The sequence below is a fragment of the Petaurus breviceps genome, unplaced genomic scaffold (genome assembly GCF_028583685.1).
Source record: "Petaurus breviceps papuanus isolate PSGF00001 unplaced genomic scaffold, PetGlider_PUasm1.0 90903, whole genome shotgun sequence".
In the NCBI taxonomy this organism is placed as follows: domain Eukaryota; kingdom Metazoa; phylum Chordata; class Mammalia; order Diprotodontia; family Petauridae; genus Petaurus; species Petaurus breviceps.
Genome location: NW_027187376.1, coordinates 1899577 through 1922255, shown reverse-complemented (window position 1 = coordinate 1922255; position 22679 = coordinate 1899577). Strand labels below are relative to the sequence as shown.

The following is a 22679-nucleotide window of genomic DNA, read 5'->3' as shown; positions in this document are numbered from 1 at the left end:
GGGGAGGAGAAAGTTGTCAGAAAGTAACAGTGATGTGAGGGGGGAAAGAACAAGAAGACATAAATAATAAAATTTTAGTGTTAGAATAAAATTTACCCTTCTTCCAATCTGGTCCACCTACTTTTCTAGTCTTATTTCACACTAATTCCCTTGACTAATTCTACCTGCAACACTTTCTTCTAACCTCTGTGCATTTGCATAAACTGTCCTCCATGTCTAGAGTACTCTCAATCCTCATCTGTACCTCATGGGAGGTCATGGTTAAGAAGTTACTTGCCCAGAGGAAATATTTTATAATATTTTATAATAAGCCATAGTTTGTAACCAAGATGTGAATTTTAGAGTTGTGGAGGGCCAGAAGCAGGAAGCAATGTACAGAGAAAAGAAGAATTAGAGCTAAGGTCAAGAACAGTGTCCAAGAAATAACCAAGGGGGCAGGTTGTACAGGTTTGATATTGTAAGAAGCAACAGGGAAATGAATGAGTTCCAGAGTTTTTCTCAATTTGCTGTGCTTAGCATTCTGTGAGTGTGTGAGTGTTTGTATGCCCAGCCATGTGGGGCCAGTCCTGTCCTTCAGAAACTTCCAAATGTACTGCAGCTGGAGAGCTCCTGCTGCCTTCCACATTGTTTTCCATGGCAACGGCAGGCTCTAAGCAATGGTAGACAATGTGGGATGAAAAACTGGCTGCAAATAAGACACAAAGTAGATGATTTGCATGTGGCTCATCAAAAGTTGACTGTGCTTCATCTGGAAAAGTCGTTCAGAGGTCATCTTATCCATTCCCTGCCTTCACACAAATAGATATGGAAGGATCATCTCCAACATTCAGGGAAAGATGATGATAAACTTTGGCCACAAGATGTCATGTCTCACAACCACTCATGTTAAATAAGAGGGATTGGATTTCCAGCTGTAACAAAATGGCAGGTAGAAAAAAGACTATGTCACCTCCCTCCTTCCCCAGCTGGAGGCTTCCCCATCTTGTCACTCACTGATGGCCGAGTCTGGAGTTACCATTTCCACTGCTGTCACGAGGGATCAACAAGGAGGAGCACATTCTCAGAGAGGGCTGCACCCTGATCTCAGCACATGTGCTTCTTTAGTTAAGTAACTGCCATCTTTACCAAAAAATGAAGGCATATAAGGGGAGCCAGGGATACATCCCCACTGTCCCAGTTAACAAGGAGAATGAAATATCTCATAAAAATAAAAGAGCTTTTTTTTTGTGATAACAAGGAATTGGCCACTGAGGGGACGCCCACCAAGTTATGGTGTATGAATGTGATGAAATGCTATTGTACTATGAGATATAAAAAATGGGATGATTTCAAAGAAAAATGGGAGGACTGGTATAAATTGATATAGGGTGTGAAGTGAATAGAACTAAGAGAACAATCTACATAGTTATAGTAATATTATAAAGATAATCAACTGTGAAAGGCTTAGTAACTGATTCATTGGATAATTCATCACAACTATGAAGGACTCGTGATGTAAAATGCTATCTACCTCCAGAGAGAGACCTAATGGTCTCCGAGTGCAAATTGAACATTTTTATCTCTTTATTTTCCTTGCTTTTTTTAAAACATGGCTAATGATAAAGCATTTTGACTGATCATATTATAATGAATATCATATTTTTTTTGCTTTGTCAAAGGAAAGGGGAGGGGGTGGAGGGAGGTAGAAAACTTGAAACTGAAAAGAAAAATAAAATGAATTTTAAAATAGAAGAATTTCAAGGTAAGCATGACAGAAAAAGAAAGAAAATAGCAGAAAGAAATCCTGATCTGTGGAAGGAAGGAAGGAAGGAAGGAAGGAAGGAAGGAAGGAAGGAAGGAAGGAAGGAAGGAAGGAAGGAAGGAGAGGAATATGAGACACAGGAGAAAGAAAAGCAATAATATCATTTAACATTTAGAGCTAAATAAGGAGTCCACAGATAGTATAAGAAGAGAAATAATATTGTGTGAGTTAGAAGAAGAAAAGATGAATCATTGTAGCTGGTGACTCTTTGGTGAGAAAGATACTGAAGCAACTTGATATTAATAATTGAAAGGTCTTGTGCCTTCCTGGGATATATATCTAGGATACAATGGAGAATTTCCCAAGATTTGTCAAATATGATGAATACTACTCACTCCTCCATATGTGGGGATAAATGATAAGGCCAAAAGGAAGAATTATGAAGTCCTAGGAGAAGAACTAATGATCATAGAGGCAAAGGTGATATTTTCAGCATTTCTACCAATCAAAGAAAGAGTCTGGAAGAGATAGATTTTCACAGATACTAAAGTAGATCATGTTTGAAAATAGGATTTGGTTTTCTGTTCTACAGCTTCAGAAATAAGAATGATGGGAAAGAACCTATAGCCAATACTCCATGGGTGGAGTATTGCTAGTGAGGGCTGATAAAATATATTTATATGTAACCTTATAATTCTAATAAAAAGTTTTTAAACTGCAAAGGGGGAAGAAAGGACAAAATATCACTATTTTTCCCTCTCCATGTATACAAATCACATATTATATATGTATGCATATGTATGCTAAATACCATATACTCTAATGATTTTATACTACATAGAGTTGCTTGATATGCTTTCCATGTCATCTCATTTGAACTCCTGAACTCAAGAGGTTCACATACTGTAGGAATAAAAATAGAAGGACAGGTGATCAGTAATTCTCAGAAGACAAAGAATAAGAAATGAATAATAAAAGTCCGGGCTTTCAGCAACATGAAATAGAAATGTGAAGCAAGAAGCCAAATTTGATGTCATAGTTATCACTGTGAATTGGTGAGTTGAGATCCATAACTAGAATATGACTCTGGAAGGGTATATCTTATGTAAGAAGAAGACAATAGCATGGTCTACTAAGGAGATACAGTATACTCATTCAAGGAAATTGAAGAAGGAAACATGGTAGAAAGCATTTGGGTGAAGTTAAATAGATTAAGATAAAATAAATTAAGATAAAAGAAAGATTAAAAAATAAATAGTATTGTTATGAGAGCATAGACACTCTTGAAACATTGTGTTCTGATCTGGACACCACATTTTTAGGATGATGCTGATCAGTTGAAGAGCTTCAAGAAGAGAACAAGCAGGACCAGGATGGTGAAAGATAGTGAGTCTGAGCCATATGGAGGTTAATGGAAGGACTTGTGCTTTCTCAGCAGGGAAAAAAAGGAGACTTAAGGGAAACATGAGAAATATCTTCAAATATTTGAAACTCCATCATGTGGGAAAGGAATTAGGCTAATTCTTCTTAAAAGCAGAGGGCTGGACCAGGAGCAAAAAGTAAACTTGCAAAGAGGCAAATTTAGGCATGCTATAATGAAAAACCTCCCAACAATTGGGGCCATGTTATTGTTGGCAGTTAGGTGGTGAGTGGATCCACTGTCAGGCTTGGAATCAGAAAGGCTCCTCTTCATGAGTTCGAATCTGGCCTCAGATACTAGATGTATGGCCCTGGACCAAATCACTTAGCCCTGTTTGCCTCATTTTCCTCATCTATAAAATGAGCTGGAGAAAACCACTCCAATATCTTTACCAAGACACAACTAAAAACAACTGAAAGGAAAACCTTCCCAATAATTGGAGCCACACAAAGGCAAAATAAACTGCTTCAGAAAGTAATAGATCACTAGCAGTACTTAGGTGAAGGCTGAATAGTTAATAATAGTAAAAGTTAGCGTTCATATGGCACATTAGGGTTTACAAAGCACTTTACATGTGTAATGGGAATGTAAATTTGGAAGATCTTCCCTGCCCCTAGGCTAAAGTGCACCTGAAGCCTGGGGTGGGAGGCTTGTTTTTCAGTAGATACTTTTTGATTGGCCAGTGGGTCAATAAGGTTGTTACATTCTCTGAACCAGAAGAAGGCTATATAAGCCCTGATGTGTAGCTTTGTTTTGGGGCTCACTTTGAGAAGTGTTCTGTGATTTGATGAAAGTCTGGGCTAGCCGTTGTCCAGAGCCCCCCGGCTTTGAAAAACCCAGATGTTGATTTCGTATGGATGTAATGGTTGGACAGTTTGGAAAGCTGTCTACTTGATCTGTTTCTGCCTTGATAATTTAGTCTGTATACTTTGAAGTTCGGGGTGCTCACCTTTTCCCCCTGAACTAGGTAAAGGATACATATCTGACTTATTCAAATAAGCTTGTTAACCCATTTTGAGTTGCTTTCCTTTCTCAAAGCAGATCCAAGAACCTGTGGTGGCAGTGACCCTGAGGACGCTTGTGGTGCTTGCTGCTACAAAATGGTATCATGAACAGGATATGCAAAGAAAAAGGAAAGTATGGGGGCTGGGATAATTGTTTGTTTCCCAGTTGTGGTAGCTGTGACTCTGTGGAGCCATGGAGCAGGAGAGAAGAATGGCCTAAATGCGGACTTCACTGAGCTGAGAGCAGGAATGGTGAGCTGCCTGCATCAGGATCTGGGCAGAAGACAGGAGTGGCTGCCACCTGTGGGAGGAGAAGGAAACCAGGAGTTCGGAATTCAGCCACAGGAAAAGATAAGAAATGAGCAGCAAAGCAGGGGCACTGAATGTGTTTCCTTGCTGCATCCCAAAGTTTGGGACCCAGGGGGAGGATGGACTTGTGACTATGGTGGGTGGGATGAAGTGCCTTGGATCCCCAGGGAGCCCACCTTGTTGGTTTTGTTGCCCAGCCCCCTCTCTGTACTTGTAAGCAGGGGCTGGAGCTGTGTGAAGGGAAGGACACCTCCCTCCGACCAGGAGAACTTTATTTGCACTCTTGTTTTGAATTGAAGTGGTAATGCAATGTACTTTGTGTTTGTTTAAGGCCCAGTGGCCACTTTGGTAACTTTAGTTCTGTGTCTTGAAAATGTGACATAAGAGATGTTTAGTGCTAATTCAAAAGTAAATTGACTATGCTATGGGCATGAAAGATCTTGGGGCCAAATGTAATGGGAATGTAAATTTGGAAGATCTTCCCTGCCCCTAGGCTAAAGTGAACCTGGAGCCTGGGGTAGGAGGCTTGTTTTTCAGTAGATACTTTTTGATTGGCCAGTGGGTCAATAAGGTTGTTACATTTTCTGAGCCAGGAGAAGGCTATATAAACCCTGATGTGTAGTTTTGTTTTGGGGGCTCACTTTGAGAAGTGTTCTGTGATTTGATGAAAGTCTGGGAAGCCGTTGTCCAGAGCCCCCCAGCTTTGAAAAACCCAGATGTTGAAACCCAGATGTTGATTTGGTATGGATGTAATGGTTGGACAGTTTGGAAAGCTGTCTACTTGATCTGTTTCTGTCTTGATAATTCTGTCTGTATACTTTGAAGTTCAGGGTGCTGACCTTTTACCCCTGAAGTAGGTAAAGGATACATATCTGACTTATTAAAGTAAGCTTGTTAACCCATTTTGAGTTGCTTTCCTTTCTCAAAGCAGATCCAAGAACCTGTGGTGGCAGCAAACCCTGAGGACGCTTGGGGTGCTTGCCGCTACAACATGTCATCTCATTTAAACAAACTTAATTATGGTGAGAGAATTGGGAGGACAAACAATATACATTGAAGGAATATCATTAGCACAGGTTTATATTGATCTGGCAGCCTACTTCATGTTTGAAAGCCTCCCATACACCCTAAACACTTTACATGTTATCTCATTTGATCCTCACAAAAATTCTGTGAAGTGCAATTACAATTATGTTATTCATAGGGAACAACAGGCTAAGAGCCACACACCTAACAAGTATTTGAGACAGGAGTTTTCTTAATTGCAAGAAAAACACTCTATCTACAATAAAAATGTATTTGCCTACAACTAGTTGACCCATTGCTGAGAATGTGCTAGAGAAGATTCTTGGTTATGAATGAATTAGACTAGAGCCACATTTTGCCCTCTAGAATGTGGCCAGAACCAGATTAAAATGCAATTTAAAAAGTTGAACAAAATAAATTTTAAAAAATATAATGTGACATAGATAATGTGAATTTGTGGCTTTTTAGGTCAAATTGTCACTGGTAAGGATGGATCCCTGTGTATTTGAGTTTGACACCTCTGTGTTAGACGATATGGCCTTAGAAGCCTCTTCCAACTCTGAGATTTTGTGATTTGGCGGGTTCCTGGTGGTGGCAGTATTTCTAGCCATCAAACTTGGGTTTTGCATGCAGCATAAAAGTTGGTCCTCATGAACAACCAAACTTAATTATGGGAGGATTAGGAGTACAAACAACATACATTGGAGGATTGTAACTAGCATAGGTTTATGCTGATCTGCCAGCCTACCTCATGCTTGAAAGTCTCCCTGCTCTCCCCAACTCTGAATCAGGTTTAAATGTAGCAAACAGAATCTCCCAAATTTTGCCCATCTTTGATCTCTTTTAGCCCATCCTCATTATTCCTTCTGTCACTAGGGTCCAGTCATCTCTCTTAGGGTTCCTCTTGTTCTCTAGAGGAATAGTACTAGATCATTCATATCATTGTCCCAGAATAACAATACTGTGAATGATTAAGATAATACAAAGCTCTGAGGAAGAGTATTTGGTCACTAGGGTGAAGAAAGGGTTCTTGACCTTCTGGGGGCTTGTATACTAGTTTCTTCTATGTCTTGTATTTTGTACACAAAACATTTTTTCACCATTTTGAGACTTGTGAAAGCAAGTAAGGGGAGTTACTGGGCAACTTTATTGGGGAGGGGGACAAGAATGCCAGATATGAGCATTTCCAGGTTGCATCTGAGTAAGGGCAATGAGACAGAAAAAAATGAGAGGTTTCTGAAAATGTACTCTGGCCCTTTGTGTCATGATGGAACTTCTAATACAAGGATTGTACAAGAAAACAGATGTGAAGGTCTCCAGGAAAGAACTTCTATCTCCTCTTGACAACCTATTCAACTGTCTAGGGTAGATTTGTGGCTAGCCTCCATTTCCCCCTGCCTTTCCTTTAAACCAAAGTTATCTTAGTTTGAAGTGATTCTGTGAAAGCAAAGCTCATAGTTCTCAGTCTAAAAAAGTAAATGAATCTGTCATCAAATGATTTGTAACGATTGGTAGAAAAAGCAGTGGATTTGTATTTAGAGGACCTGGGTTCAGATCCTGCTTGTGTCATATATTGTCTACGTGACCTTTGGTAAGTCTCTTAACCTCTATAGACCTCAAATTCCTCAACTGTAAAATGAGGGGATTGAAGTAGATGGCCTCCAAGGAGTCTTTCCATTCTAAATCTATGATCGTATTAGTGATACTTTCTTGTGAGCCAAGATGAGAATTAATTTAATTCCCCTTCTCCATAAGGATTTCCTTTATTAACCACCCTTGGTTCTGATTATTCCATTACTCTTTGCTTTCTCCCTCAATCCCCCCTTCCCCCATCTCTTTTCCTGGTATTTGTATATCTTTATATAGCTCTCCTATACTCCTTCCTCAATTTGTCATCATTTTTATAAACTTCTTGAGTAACAGGGATGTGAGAGACACCAGGTAGAAGACAGGGTCTTCACACAGTGGGTATTCAGTCAGTGTGAACATAAGACTATTTCTACAGGAGTTCAAGATGTTGGGTACATTTAGTCAATCAACAACCAATCTGATCATTCTGGGTATTTTTCCTATGTGATATAAAACATTCAAATTGACTAATTTGACAGGATTAGTGACCAGCTTGACTAAATGGATAAGATATCTGGGGGTCAGGGAAGCAGAGTCTAAGATATGCAACCTGGCAAGATTTAGAACAACCGGAACACTGAATAATCAACATGCTACAAAAAACTTAAAGTTGATTTGAATAAATGTTTACATTGCTTACAAGCCAAGCGATAAAACGCTTTCGGTTAGGGATAGGGCCAGGCAAAGTGGAAATGCTGGGTTTGCATTATTAGTTACAATGGAATCTGGAAAAAGGCCTATCTTTTTTATTTTAAATTAATACAATTAAGCTTTTCTAGAGAACGGCCGAGAATCAATGTAGGGATATGACTGTCCAACTTTGCATCTGGATCACAATCCTGAGCTGCCAGAAGCCTGATTTCTTTTTGATCAGGCCCGTGTTGCTGTCAGTGAAGCCAAGTCTAAAGGCTGCCAGTCTTGATGATGCCAACCCTTAAATGACTGGAACACAACCCAGGTCAAGTGGCAATGATTCTGGATGGAGTTGCTTTTCACACAACCTTTGTTGCTCTGGACTTTTCCACCCCTCCATGAAGCCTGTTTCTCTGATAATGACCTCTTCCTTACTACCCAATGCCTCTCCCTGATCCTCCTCCTTTCTGCTCCCCTCTCCAGCAGCCTCACCCTTGGCAGTAGCCCACAAGAAGTGCAAGGCTCACTCTTGGAGCCTGGAACGACTCCGTCTGAATTCCTGATTCACTCATTCTTGCCAAAACCCAAAAGTCTTGAAGCCGCCATGTGCCAGCAAGAGCCAGTCGAGGTTGTTTGGATAAAACTAGAAATGACCTTGAACCTCTGCCCAGCACTCAAATGGAGAATTCTCCACCCCCTTCTACAACCCTTTCTACCCATCCCCAAACCTCCTCTAACTGAAATAGGCTTCCTTGAAGCTTCCAGATATATTTCATTCACTACATTGTCTTTTTTTCTTTCTTTCTCTATCTCTTCCCCCTCCCCCAGTCTTCCTTTATCTCCTATGGAGAGTTAATCAGAGAATGGCAGAGGTCAAGTGGCAATGCCCAAGGCATCAGAAGGGACCATCTAATCTATTGCTTTGCTGTCAGTAATCTATCCTTTTGCCTTCAGGAAAGGCCCATACTTATTCTTCTCTGTCTGAGGAGGTTTCTCTCCTGCTTTATGAGAGATTCTAGGCTCTCCTCTTCCAATATTTTTCAATTTTCTTTCACAGTCCAACATCCATGGCATTTGTTTTCTTTCTGCATCTCCTTGTAAGGCAGTTGTCCTGCTATGTTCCCCTAAGCAGGTGACATTGTTACCTGAGAAAGAGGTCAATCCTTTTTTTTTTTTTTGCTTTATGGAGAGTAATTGGGGTTAAGTGACTTGCTCAAGGTCACATGGCTAGTTTTTGTGTTAAGTGTCTGAGACTGGATTTGAACTCAGGTCTTCCTGACTCCAGGGCCAGTGCTCTATTCACTGTACCACCTAGCCACTCCAAGGTCAACCCTTCTTTTAGCAGGTATAAAAGTCTGGGGATACCTTTTGGATACCCTACAAAGTTCCATCCTGAGGTAGCTCCAGTTGCCAGGAAGCCCATTCTAGGCATATGGGCCAATGGGTAATGTCAAACACTATCAGTCAGTAATGTTCCAACCCATTAACTCCCCAATCCCAGGGAAGTCTGGCCATTTATAGATTCCATCAGCAAAGGTGACAAGACGGAGAAAGGGAAGCCCAGGCTCGTGCATGGGGCTTGGCATGAGATATTTAGGTCCATGATAAGGTCAATGCTAGAGTTTGGGGGACAATGGAAATCAAGGCAAATTTGTTGATATGTTAGCCCCCACCTTGCTAATGTGGAATGAAAAGGGTTTCCTTTATTGTTGTTGGCGTAGAGGGTATAGATCGGTTCTGCTACTCTAGCTCATTGGGCAGCTGCTCAATTTTCTTTGTTATTGATGGACTTTACAGCTGGTGAAAGTGTGAGATTCCACACCCTACTCTTTCATGTGGCTTGTGTAGACAGAAGTGTCAACCTCTCTGCTTTGCTTGGCATGTGTGTATCTTCCCGAGTGTCTCTTCTCCTGTATTCCACCCCTCTTCTATCCACTCCCACCTCCCCTCTCAACACACACTTCCTAGGACATGGAGTGTTAGAGCTGGAAGGAACATGCTGCATTAATAATTAGAAGAGCTGAATTTGAATTTCAACTATACCTCTTACTACCTGTGTGACCTTGGGCAAATCATTTCCACTTATCTGGGCTTTAGTTTCCCCATCTGTGAAATAGACTCAAATTTTATCTTAAAGGTCCCTTTCAGTTCTGAATCCATGACCCTATGAGTTAATTCAAGCTCATTACTTTACAAATGATGAAACTGAGTCACTGAAAGGTTACAGATCCAGTCAAACAGGTGATAGAACAAAGACTAGAATGGAACCCAGATCTTTAGGCTATTTCCCTGTCTCTTTGTCTTGCTTCCTGATGCCTATTTTCTCTCTCTCTCTTTTTTTTAACTTTTTACAGAACAGTGCCTATTATTCTGCTTTACTTAGGTCCTCAAAGGAGCTAAGCATTCCAGTTTGTCATTCCCTGCTTCTTCTTCCTACCTCCCAGCTTGGAGGTATAGACCCTGAACCCTCAGGGCAATTAGTCTATGAGAGGTGTTTGTATTGCCCTTGGCTTTCAGAAGGGCCATCTGCCTGCCCAGAGCCCCAGCTGGGTAGGTGAGAATGAGTCCTTTTCTTCTTTGAAAATCTGTTGAAAGATATGAAAGCTTTCTTGCATTATGTCCCCCACCAAGACTTCACACAAGTGGGGATCAGGTTTGTTCTGGGTGGTGACAGAGCTGTTACTGTTTCCAAGAGAGGCGCTGGGAGGTGAACCACAGGGAATCAAGAGTCATCTCTGACTTATCGCGGCCAGCTCAGTCTCTGACCTCCCTCTAGCATTCGGGGAAGAGGAGGGGTCTCCTACAATCCATAGGGTCAAGGTCCTCAGGAGAGTGTGTTCTTGGAGGGGACTCCATGTTCTCTAAAAAGCCAGAGCTGCCCTGTTTGGCGAAGCTGCTGGACTGGGCTCAGTTGTTTTCATGAAAGAAGGCTTCTCTCTTCTTCTTTCCAAAATGCCAAAATGTGAGAATTCCATAAACATCTGGCTTTGGCATGAGGGGGTGGTAATCCTCCAGTCCTTTGCTTTTAGCAAACAGAGAGGGTCAGGCAATGGCCTTCATTTTATGGAAACTTCTTCACCCAGAAGTCTCCCTTTGGTGCTATGTCTTCCATCAATGGGAGGGTCCTTCTTTGTATCAGAAAGAAGAGTCAGAAAAATATTTTTTTTTTTTTTAGTATTAAGATGCTTCCTGGCCTTAGGAAGTTTATGGAGATCAAAATGGAGCCTGGGGGACCACTTTTGCTCTGGAAATGGATGGAAGGCTCTTCCAAGTTCAAGAGTCTGGGATGATACAATATTGCTTTTTATTTTTTTTTACTCTTTATCACCTAAAGCAGGGGTTCTTAAGAACTTATTTTTTAAAAATACATTTTGATAACGATATTTTAATATAATAGGTTTTCTTGGGCTTTGTAAGCATATTTTAAAAATATATTTTGATAATTCTATTTCAATATAAGAGGTTTCCTTGGGCTCTATAAACTTGTTTCTAAAATACATATGCATATATATATATATTTTTTTTTTGATGACTGTATTTCAGTATAACTAATTTCCTTTGTAGTTTTATGTATTTAGTTTTCTCATTTAAACATATTCAGAGAAGATGTCCATAGACTTCACCATATTGCTTAAGAGACATATGATACCCCCTAAAAAATCCAAACCAAAAACAACCCCCCCAAAATTTAATAACTTCTGACCTAAAATCCTAAGGTTGGGGAGATTTTTATGGACAAATACAAGTTCCAACTCAATGTTGCATGAAGTAAACAATGTAAATGAAATTGTTTTTCTTGTGAGGTCTTCACATGTGAATAGAGATATGTATTGGGGAGAACTAAGGCAATTTCCCAAATCCTTTCTGTGCAAAATATGATGATGGGGAATAGCCACCTTTCCGTTCCCAACTTTCTGTATCTTATGGCAAAAGGCCCTGGGTGTAAACAGTTCACGAGGGAGTCTTGTGGCTAGGAAAGCCACACTGGGAACTCAGATTGCTGTCATCCGCTGACCTCCAAGCAGTTCATGAGAATGAATAAGTGAGCTCCTTCACCCTGTCATTTTGGAGTTGGGGAGTTGGGCTAAGACTGATAACTCCCTTGGGGGGTGTCTTTTTTCCCATGTGAAATGGCTTCGTTTTTCATCATCTGTGTAACTTGTTTTCCTCTGGCCTTCTGCTGAAAGTGGAGAGTGAGCTCAGCTATAGACAAAACAATCGGGGCTTCCAGTAACTTTGATTTCCCACTCCTCAGGCACACTGGCACAATACTCTCAAGCTCTGAGCAGCTCAGGGAAGCAGCCCTTTGGAGTTCCTTCTTCATCATGAAATTCCCTCTTTGAGAGCCCCAGGCTTGTCTCACTATCTCAGATGTAATGGGGTCTGCTTTCAGTCCCTCCAAAAGAGCTGGAGATCATCATGATAAAACATCGCTGATAGGATAAGAGTCTGGGTCTTTGGGATCTGCTCCTTTGCTGGTTCCAGCATATATCCTCCTTCTCACTAGGCAGACAGACAGACAGTGGAGTTATTAAGGACCAGGCACTGTGCTAAACACTGAAGATGCAAATACCAAGCAAGTAAAACAGTTTAACACTGATCTAACTCTAATTTGGGACTCCTTTCTATGACATCTAAGATAATGTAAGTAAAACACTTTGCAAACCTAAAAACACTACATAAATTCTAGATCTTATTACTGAATTCCACTAGTTTATAATATATCATCGAACCTGAGTCTCCACACCCCTCCTCATTTCACCTAGAGGCCCAAGGAAGTGATGTGACTTAGGTTGACACAGCCGCTTAGAGGCTGAGCGAGGACTAGAATCCAAATCTTCCAACTCTTGAACCTGGATTCTTTCCGCTATACCATGGCAGCATTTCATTGCTGACCTTGCTTTGAGGCAATATATACACTTTCAAAGGTTCTTATAGATAGAAGACTTATTGACTGGGATCTTCACTGCCATTTAGTGTGAAGGATGGGTGATTTCCCTTCCAAAGATGTCGAGTGTCTCCTCTTTGTCCTCCCCCTGTACCCATTTTATGCTCTGGCTTCTTTCTCCTCATGGACAGTACTCTTAGCCCACCTTCCCATTGTAAGTGTCAGAAAAAAAAGAATCAGATAATAAGGGAGAGAGATTTCATAGCCCTCTACCCCGTCTAGATGTCTACTTCCATCTGACCATCTAGAAGTTTTTCCTTAAGTCTTATCTTACATCTTCTGGCTGATCATCCAAGCCTTTTCTTTTGCTTGGTCATTTATGGTGATAGGCAAAAAGAAGCAGCTTGGTGTAATTAGAGAACTGATATATCAGAGGACCCAAGTTATCAAATCTTGCCTCTAGGACTTACTACCTATATAACTTTGAGCAAGTCACTTAATCTGCATCTCAGGTTCCTCACCTCCAAAATGAGGGATGGGGAGCAGACTAAAGGGCTTCTGAAATCCCTTATAGCTCTAAATCTGAAACTTGTGTTATGTCTCATGGAAAGCTTTCATAAACTTGAAGACACTTAGTATGTTGCATGTTCAATGTTGAACCCATTCTATCTGTTTCTCCTACCAGCTTTCTGGGAACAACTTGAATTCTTGTCACTCTGGAGTTTTGAGGGAGACAAGTCAAAAGTTGGGTTGGGGAGAATGAGGTGAAGAGCGACCAGTTAACATGTATTGAGTTCAGCTGAGGTTCTTAACCAATAGTATTTCATTTATTTCATCTCTACCCACTACAAAATACCTCATCCCTGTAAACAACTTTAGTGGGAACAGTCCCTGATCCCTTACAGAAGTAATTTATGACCCCTCTAAATTATGTTATGGGGTCCAGAAATGAGTACATTATACTATTCAGAGTGGTTTTGAAGACAGAATCAAATATTCTATAGATAAAATCAAATATAGATGTACAGGTATTCTTAAAAACTTGTGAACAATTGTTTACTGAATCACAGTGTAGATAGACAGGAGAAATAGTAAGTTATAGAAATAGGGTAGTTTTTCCTTTAATAAAGCAAATAATCCTATTGTAATATGAATTTTCATTTGCTAATTTATCTTTTTTGTATATTCTATTGTGGTATGCTTTTTTTGGAGTAGGATCACATTTTTAATTTACATTGGCTTTAAAAAATCATCTAAAGGTTCATATCACAAAAATCATTTATGAAACCATTGCTTAGTAATTAAATGTGAGCTGCTGGACTTTCATATTTGCCCAGGTGATTGAATAGGGGAAATCAGTCTGTAAGATCTTAAAATGGCTTCCTGTTACACTGTAGTACTGAATCACACAGTGATGGTCACATAGTGGGTGCCATATAAATTCTCAATGAAGGAATGAATGAGGCAAGGTGAGGCAGACAAGAGAAATTAAATTAAGGAAAGGGAACAAAGGGCTCCTCATTCCCCTTTCAACCTCACCAATGTCTGAGTCTTTGTCTAAATGAGTTTCAAAGTCTCTAGTTAGTCAATAATTTATTTTGAGGGCCTCTGAGATTCCCAGTTGACATTTATCTATTAAAGTGACATATTTTCATTTTTTAGTTTTGGTCTTTTATTTTCCCTAAACATTACAATGCCCAAATAACACTTTGAACTCAGAATCTTTGAGTTTGAAGGGACCTAAAGGCAGACCCAGAGAAGGGACATAATTGGCCCAAAGTCACAAAGTGATTTAGTGGCAAAGGCGAAACTCTCAAGTGTCCTATCTCCAAATCCATGACATTTTCTACCATACCATACCAAAATGAAAGAAGTTTGGGCTAAATTTAATATCCCAGAAATCCACAAGCACCTGTACATCCTGTAGTTAGCTGATTTTTGTAGCAATGAGGAGGTAAGGTAAAGAGATCAGCAGAAAGCTAACTAGACGCACACATGCCCCCCAAACCATGTTCAATCAATCTCTGCTGTTCCTTCCCTGTACCCCTTAGGTTGATCAGAACACTGTGTTTATGGGATAAAATGATTGATTTGATCCTGCTTTTAGCTATGAGAAAATTTATAGGAATATTTCTAAAGAGAAAGTTCCCTTAATGATTACTGATCGGTCATTCCTGAGGCCATTCATTGGCTTGATTTTTATTAAATGCTTATTTATGCAGAACATTATCATAGGTGTTGAGGAACACATAAAGTTGATATGGCAAAGATTTTTGTTGTTGTTTAGTTGTTTTCATCATGTCTGATTCTTCAGGATCCCATTTGGAGTTTTCTTGGCAGAAATACAGAGTTCTTTGCTATTTCCTTATCTGGCTTTTACAGGTGAGAAAACTAAAGCAAACAGGGCTAAATGACTTGCCCAGGGTCAAATATTTGAGGTTAAATTTGAACTCAGGTCTTCTGGTCACCTGTCCCAGCACTCTATCTGCTATGCCACCTAGCTGCCCTATGGAGGAAGATATCAGAGTCAAATGCCTGAGTGTGGGTAGGAGATGCCCAACATTCCTCTCCTTGATCCGCTGGGAAATTACCCTAACTTCATGACTGTCTAAGACCTAACCTTGACTGAGAAGCTAGCTGTTCTGTCCTAAGAGAGAAGAAAGATAGAATGCACAGAAAAGGAGTGTGCGCAGAGAAAAGTAAGCGTGAGACAAGCAGAGGAGGAGGAGGAAGAGGAGAAAGAGGAGGAGGAGGAGGCACCTTGGGAGCACAGCCCTGACAAGCATTAGAAGAGGTAACCTGAAGAGAAGATAACAAAGACTCATTACCAGGGAAAGAGAAGAGGAACAAGAGTAATGAGTTCACTAATGCAGCCCATGGGACCATGAGGTATGCCCAGGCAGCTCCGGGCATTGCTGAGCTCACCCAGAGGGTAAGAGCTGAGACTCGACGCTTCATTCACTCCCCATTCCTCGTCCTTGGCCTTTCCCTTTTCTGGAGAGATCTGCTCCCAAAACTTAGCTTGGTTTTACTGAAGTTTATTTACCTTCTCATTCATTTTATCTTGAAAGCTGGTTTCGTTAAGATAAATATGGTTAACCATTGAATTACTGAAAAAGGTGCTTCATTATTCAAATGCAGCTGATAGAAATAGGTTAACTATACATATATGGTTATATAACTATATAATACACATATGATATGTACACACACATATTCATCCATACACACACACACACACACACACACACACACACACACACACAGTTTTCCTGACTAGGAGTTCAGAACTATAAATAAGAGAATTATTAATTCAATTTTATAACTCTCTAGAACAAAGAAAAGCTAAGTCCAAAACATTTCTAAACAAATAAGTTATCATTTTTGTTTGAGGTGGGTTATGATTGACATGAGGTGGGCATTGACCACTTCCTCCTCCCAATTTTCTTTTTGTGGCACAGTGAATAGAGCACTGGCCCTGGAGTCAGGAGGACATGAGTTCAAATCTAGCCTCAGACACTTACACACAAAACTAGCCATGTGACCTTGGGCAACTCATTTAACACCAATTGCCCTACCTTCCCCCTCCAAAAAAGCAAAAAACAAACAAACAAAAAAAGAGACTACTATATACCAGGTCCTGTGCTAAGCACAGATGATGTCAAAGGAGGGGAAAAAAACTGTCCTTGCCTGTAAAGAGTTTACAATCTAATGGAGGAGACAAGTGAAAAAAAACAGAGTAAAATCTATATACAGGAAAAATAGGAAATGATTTAAAGAAGTAGGGCATTAGCATTAAGGGAGTCAGAAGAAAAAAATAAACTTTTCTGTAGAAGGTGAGATTTTATCTAGGGTTTGAAGGAAGCCAGGGAAGTCAGGAGGCAGGGATGAGGAGGGGGGAGAGTATTACAAGTATGGGAGATAGCTAATTGCAGCAGCAAGCACCCCAGCATCCCCAGGGTGGCTGCCAACACAGGTTCTTAGATCTGCTTTTCTAAAGGAAAGCAACTCAAAATGGGTTAACAATCTTTTTAATCAATCAAATATATCATTTACTTTGTTCAGGGAAAAAAGTCAGTACCCCAAACTTCAGAGTATACAGACAGAAGTTACAAGAAAACAGAAAAACATATCAAGCAGACAGTCCTCCAACTGTCCAACCATTACATCTATACCCAGTCAGTTACCAGAGAGGGAAGCATCAACATCTGAGTTTTTCAAAGCTGGGGGGCTCTCAATGGCTGCCCAGAGTCTCGTCTGGTCAAATCACACAACACTTCTCAAAGTGAGCCCCAAAACAAAGCCTTACATCAAGGTTTATATAGGCTTCTCCAGACTCAGAGAATGTAACAACCCTCTCGACCCACTGCCCAATCACAAAGTATCTCCTGAAAAACAAGCCTCCTACCACAGGCTCCAGGTGCACTTAACCTAGGGGCAGAGAAGATCTTAAAAATTTACATTCTTATAACACTAATAAAAATGCCTGGAGTCAGGAGATGGGGTATCTTGTTCAAGGAATACAAGGAAGCTAGTGCCATTGGAGCAAAGAGTCCTTTTTGGAGGCAGTGCTGATGAGGTATGGGCACTGAGAGCCCCCTAGAGCTCTCCTTGAGTCATTGAGGTACAGGCTCTGGGAACCCCCTCCCCCCCACCTTGAACTCTGATTAAATCATCTCGTTTGATAAGGCATTTGCATGAGGTAATAAGCCTTACATTGTGGGCCCAAACCTCTGTTTGGCATTCCTCTGTTATTAGAGACTAGAATTCCCACCCTTGAACCTATGGCTAAATTCTCTGTTTTAACCAATTGGTTCTACCCTCCCTTTTACCAGTCAGGTCAGAGGCATGGAAGGGGAAAGTATGGGATGTCTCCAGACATACGAAGTCAACTGCCTACTTGAGGATCTGTTGTTTGAACACTTCTTCTTATGCTCCCCTTTTATCCTGTCCACTTGTTGGGAAGGGACCTGTTGGTGAAATTGGGAAGCCAGTGTTCTCTAGTTAAGCCTCCCAGATCTCCCTATGTTCCTTCAGGGAGATAGTTGAGTCAATTGTTTGGGATCAGGAAATTCCTGGGTGAGCTACTTCTGCCAAGCCAGAATTTATTTGACTCCTAGATCCTAAAGTGCTCCTCCAGAGTGGTTTATATCCAATTAAGCCCAAGGCCTAGGAGGAACTGCAATCATTAATTGCTACTCAAGGCCCAGAAGACCAGGTGAAAACCTTTGAGAATTTGAAAATTAAATTGACCACCACTCCAGCTTTACCCAATCTAGAAGAAATCTTTTACTCTCTATGATGATGGAAGGAGAGAACAGGCTTTGGGAGTTGTTTTTGAAAACTGCCTGTTTTCGAAAACTATTAGATTATGTGATTGCTATTGCTTTCCATGTGGTAAATGTCCATGGAGCAATTTAGAAAAGAAAGGGATATCTGACAGAGTTTTGGCTTTGCCACAGTCATCTTTTTAATTCCCACCAGGGAAATTGTCTTTTCTTTATTTTTTTTTGTGTTGCCTCTTTGGTCTTTGTTTGCTTAACCTCTTTGCCAAGTTTGTCTCCTCCAGGGTTCAAGCCATTAACCTCTAATTGACCACTAAGGCTATGCAAATCTCCAACTGAATCCAAGTTCTCCAGCCCACTGGACCTGGCATCATCCACATTCCGGAGTCTTACCCCTTGAATGTGAAGTCTGACCCCCTTGAACAGGACCCAGAGAGGCAGGGACAACTCTATGCCCCTTGCCAGCAGGAAGCACTTTCAGAAGCTGAGACCTTCACCCTTTACCCCAAAGGAATTTGGGTCCCATTTGTTTGAGGAGGGAATGATGAGGTAAGGGTTCTGGGAGCCCCCTCGAGCTCTCCTTCAGTCCTTAAGGTACAGGCTCTGGGAACCCCACTTGAACTCTGATTAAATTATCCCATTTGATGAGGCATTTGCTTGAGGCAATAAGCCCTGCATTGTGGATGAGCCCAAGCCTCTGTTACTAGACTTCCTACCCTTGAGCCTATCAAAATATCAATATACCCCTGAACTGTTCTAACACACCATTGTCTGTAGTCTCTAGGTAGCCTCCAGCAACTTCCCACCCTTAATCACTCATTGACCTTATTAATCCCTCCTACTCCTCCTGAAGAGCCTCCCCAAACTCCTCCTCTAGACCACCCCTAGATTCCTCCCACAACCTTCTGTATATAAGACCCCATTTGTCTCCATGTTTGTGAGAGCTCCAAAGAATAGTGAGAGTGCCATACAATGACCTAGCACAGACTTACTCAGTGTCTAATGCAAGCAAAGTTTTAATAAACTTTATTTTTCTTTGGCTGAAAGAAGACTCTAGTCGAATTCATTTGGGAGGACCTGGTTTGTTGTTATTTTGGGGTGTTATTTAGGGGTAACCCTAACCCTCTTTATGGGTGACCTCTTTAATGGGATAAAAAATTGGAAAGGTGAGGGGAAAGTTATTAAACACTTTGTACATCAAAGAGGAGATTTATATTTGATCTTAGATGTGATAGGGAACCACTGGATTTTATTGGGAGGAAGGTTAGTCATGGGATTTAGGAATATTTTTTTTTATTAAGCAATCAGGGTTAAGTAATTTGCTCAAGGTTACACGGCCAGTTATTTCTGGGTGTGATACTGAATGTCTGAGCCTGGGATTCGATCTCCAGGTCGTCCCAACACTGGAGCCGGTGCTCTTACTCGCTGAGCCACCTGGCCGCCCCTTAGGAAGATTATTTTGATGGCTGAGGGATGGATGGACTTTAGTGGAGAGAGATCAACCAGCAGGTTATTCTGGTAGTCCAGGCAGGAGATAACAAGGGTCTGTACGAGTGGCAGCAGTATCAGAAGGGGGGCAGGGCATAAGAGAGATGTTATGAAGGTAAAATCAATAGGTTTTAGGAATGCTCACACCTTGTTGCTTTTTGATTGGACAGTGGGTCAAGAGGGCTGTGACATTTTCTGAGCCAGGAAAAGGCTATATATACCCTGATATTGAAGAGATTACCCATAAAGAGGGTTAGGGTTGCTCTGGAGAACCCAAAATAACAACAAACCAGGTCCTCCCAAATGAATTCGACTCAAGTCTTCTCTCAGCCAAAGAAAAGTAAAGTTTATTAAAAGTTCGCTTGCATTAGACACAGAATAAGTCTGTGTTAGGTCATTCTATGGCCCTCTCACACAAATGGAGACAAGCTGGGGTCTTATATACAGAAAGGTTGTGGGAGGAATCTAGGGGTGGTCTAGGGGAGGAGTTTGAGGAGGGTCTTCAGGAGGAGTTAATGAGGTCAATGAGTTATTAAGGGTGGGAAGTTGCTGGAGGCTACCTGAAGACTACAGACAATTGTGGGCTAGGCTAGTGTAAAGGTGGATTGATATTTTAATAGGCTCAAGGGTGGGAAGCCTAGTAACAGAAGAATGCCAAACAGAGGTTTGGGCCCACAATGTAAGGCTTATTGCCTCATGCAAATGCATCATCAAATGAGATGATTTAATCAGAGTTCAAGGGAGGTGGGGTTCCCAGGGCCTGTACCTTAAGGAGTCAAGGAGAACTCTAGGGGGCTCCCAGAGCCCATATCTCATCAATGTGAGGTTTTGTGGCTGATTTTTAGAAGAGTTATGTGATTTGACCAGAGGAGATTCTGGGCAGCCCCCCCCCCCCCCTTTGAGAACCCAGATGTTGGTGCTTCCCTCTCTGGTAACTAACTAGGTATGGATGTAATGATCAGACAGCTGGAAGCTGGTCTGCTGATCTGTTTCTCTGCCTGTAAATTCTGCTTGTAACTTGTTTGTATTCTCTGTAGTTCAGGGTGCTGACCTTTTTTCCCCTGAATTAGGTAAATGACATATGTTTGATTAAAGAAAGATTGTTAAACCATTTTGAGTTGCTTTCCTTTAGAAAAGCAGATCTAAGAACCTGTGTTGGCAGCCACTCTTGGGATGCTAGGGTGCTTGCTGCTACAATGAGCCTGGGGGACAGAGAAGGTAGTGGTACTCTCAACAGTAATAGAGGAGTTTAGAAGAGGGGACAGTTTGGGAGAAAGATACTGAGTTCAGCTTTTGATGTGTTGAGTTTAAGATATCTAAGTGACATCTTTTTTTTTTAAAGCAATCAGGGTTAAGTAACTTGCTCAAGGTTACAGGGCCAGTTATTTCTGAGTGTGGTGCTAAGTATCTGAGCCCGGATTTGATCCCCAGGTCATCCCAACACTGGAGCCAGTGCTCTTACTTGCTAAACCACCTGGCTGCCCCTCTAAGTGACATCTTGAGATATCCAATAGGTAGTTAGAGATTTGAGACTAGAGAGCAGCAGAAATGTAAGGACTGGATAAGTAGACTTGAGAATTAGCATATATTGAGGTTTAAGGGTTAGGGATACTCAAGAACCCAAAATATTAACATGTTGGGTCCTGCCAAATGAATTCTACTCAAGTCTTCTCTCAGCCAAAGTAAAGCAAAGTTTATTAAAGATTCACCATAGTGGGTAGACTCTTAAGGAGCCTAAATATCTATGACACTTGCATTGGACAAGCCAGGCAGAATAATCTGACACAGAGTGAGTCTGCCCTAGATTACATTCAGCTCCATCATGGAAGCAAGATGGATCTTAAATATAAAAAGAGTGTGGGAGGATTTAGGGGAGGTCTAGGAGGGGTTTGGGAAGGGTCTTGAGGAGGAGTCTAAGGAGGATCTTGAGGGGACTGAGGTTAGACTGTAGCAATGAAATTAAGGGTGGGAAATAGCTGAAGGCTACCTGGAGATGACTGACAATGGAGGGCTAGACTAGTTTAAGGGTAACAAAGATTTGGGCCTAGCTATAATTAAAGGCTTTTGGCCTCAGGCAAATGCCTCATCAAGTGGGAAGATTTTGATCAGAGTTCAAGGGGTTTCCCAGAGCCTGTACCCCCCATCATATAGATATGGCAATTGAATCCATTCAAGCTGATAAGATCATCAAGTGAAATAGTTTGGGGGGGAAGGGAGTGGGGAAGAGGATGGCCTAGGACAAAGCCCCATGGGATCTAGTTGAAGATCCAGTAAAGGAGACTGGTATGTGGTCAAATAAATAAGAGGAGAATCAGGATGGAGAAGTAGTGTCACAAAAACCTAGAGAATATCATATTTGAGAGTGTCAAAGGCTACAGAAAGGTCACAAAGGATGAAGATTGACAAAGGTCATTTGGTTTTCAAAATTAAGAGCTTGTTAGTAACTTTGGAGAGAACAATTTTGGTTGAATGGAAGAAGGAGATGGAAGAAAGCATCTGGATGATGTGTGATGAAAAGGAGAGAAGAGGGAGCTCTTGGGGAATGACCTCAGTTTTGTTTTGTTTTGTTTTCACAGTAAAATAGGAGACAAATTTCTCAGCTAAATGGGTGAGGGGACAGGGGAAAGCCATGGGAGATGTGAGGAAGGATGAAAAGATTTGGAGGAATCTCAGTACTGAGAGGGATAACAAGTTAATTAAGGAGATATATACCTTGCAGAAGTGAAGGTTTAATTGAGGATGTGCAGTGTAAGTTTGTAATGAATATTATCATCATGGTTTTATGATATTCTCTAGCTTCATTCATCAGTGTATGGAGGTTGCCACTGGTGGGAATAATCTAACACTGAGGTTTGGCAGGGCAAGATCAGTAATAGGGTAAGAAGGCAAGAAATTTCAGAAAAGGAAAGTCTGGCATTTAACTGATTCACCAAAGAATGGAGTCAAGATGGGGAAGGAAGAAGAATGTAGTTAGCACAACAATGATGGCCAGTAAAGAAATTAGGAGTCAAGGGATAGAATCCTGGTCATGGTGTGGAAGGAAAAAAGGGTTTGCTGTTGCAAGGCAGAGGGAGGACAATAGATTGTGATTGGGTAAGATAATTTCAGAGTCCATGAACATGGAGGTGGTACAGGTGTGAGTGATGGCAAAATCAAAGGTGTGACTACCTTTATGTGTTTCTGAGGTGGGGAGGAGGAGTAGGTCATGTGAAAGAAGTAAGTTGAGGGACTGTGAAGGTAAGGTGTGTCAACCTAT

The 22679-nt window shown here is 41.1% G+C and overlaps 1 long non-coding RNA gene across 1 annotated transcript in view; it reads right to left on the bottom strand.

Annotated features, from left to right (window-relative positions):
• Positions 1–10861: 10861 nt before the first annotated feature.
• Positions 10862–22679, bottom strand: part of LOC138151563 (uncharacterized) — a 99149-nt gene continuing 87331 nt past the window's right edge. The window contains exon 4 of the long non-coding RNA XR_011165861.1: positions 10862–12265. This is a non-coding gene — a long non-coding RNA (uncharacterized lncRNA). The remainder of the gene's footprint in view (positions 12266–22679) is intronic.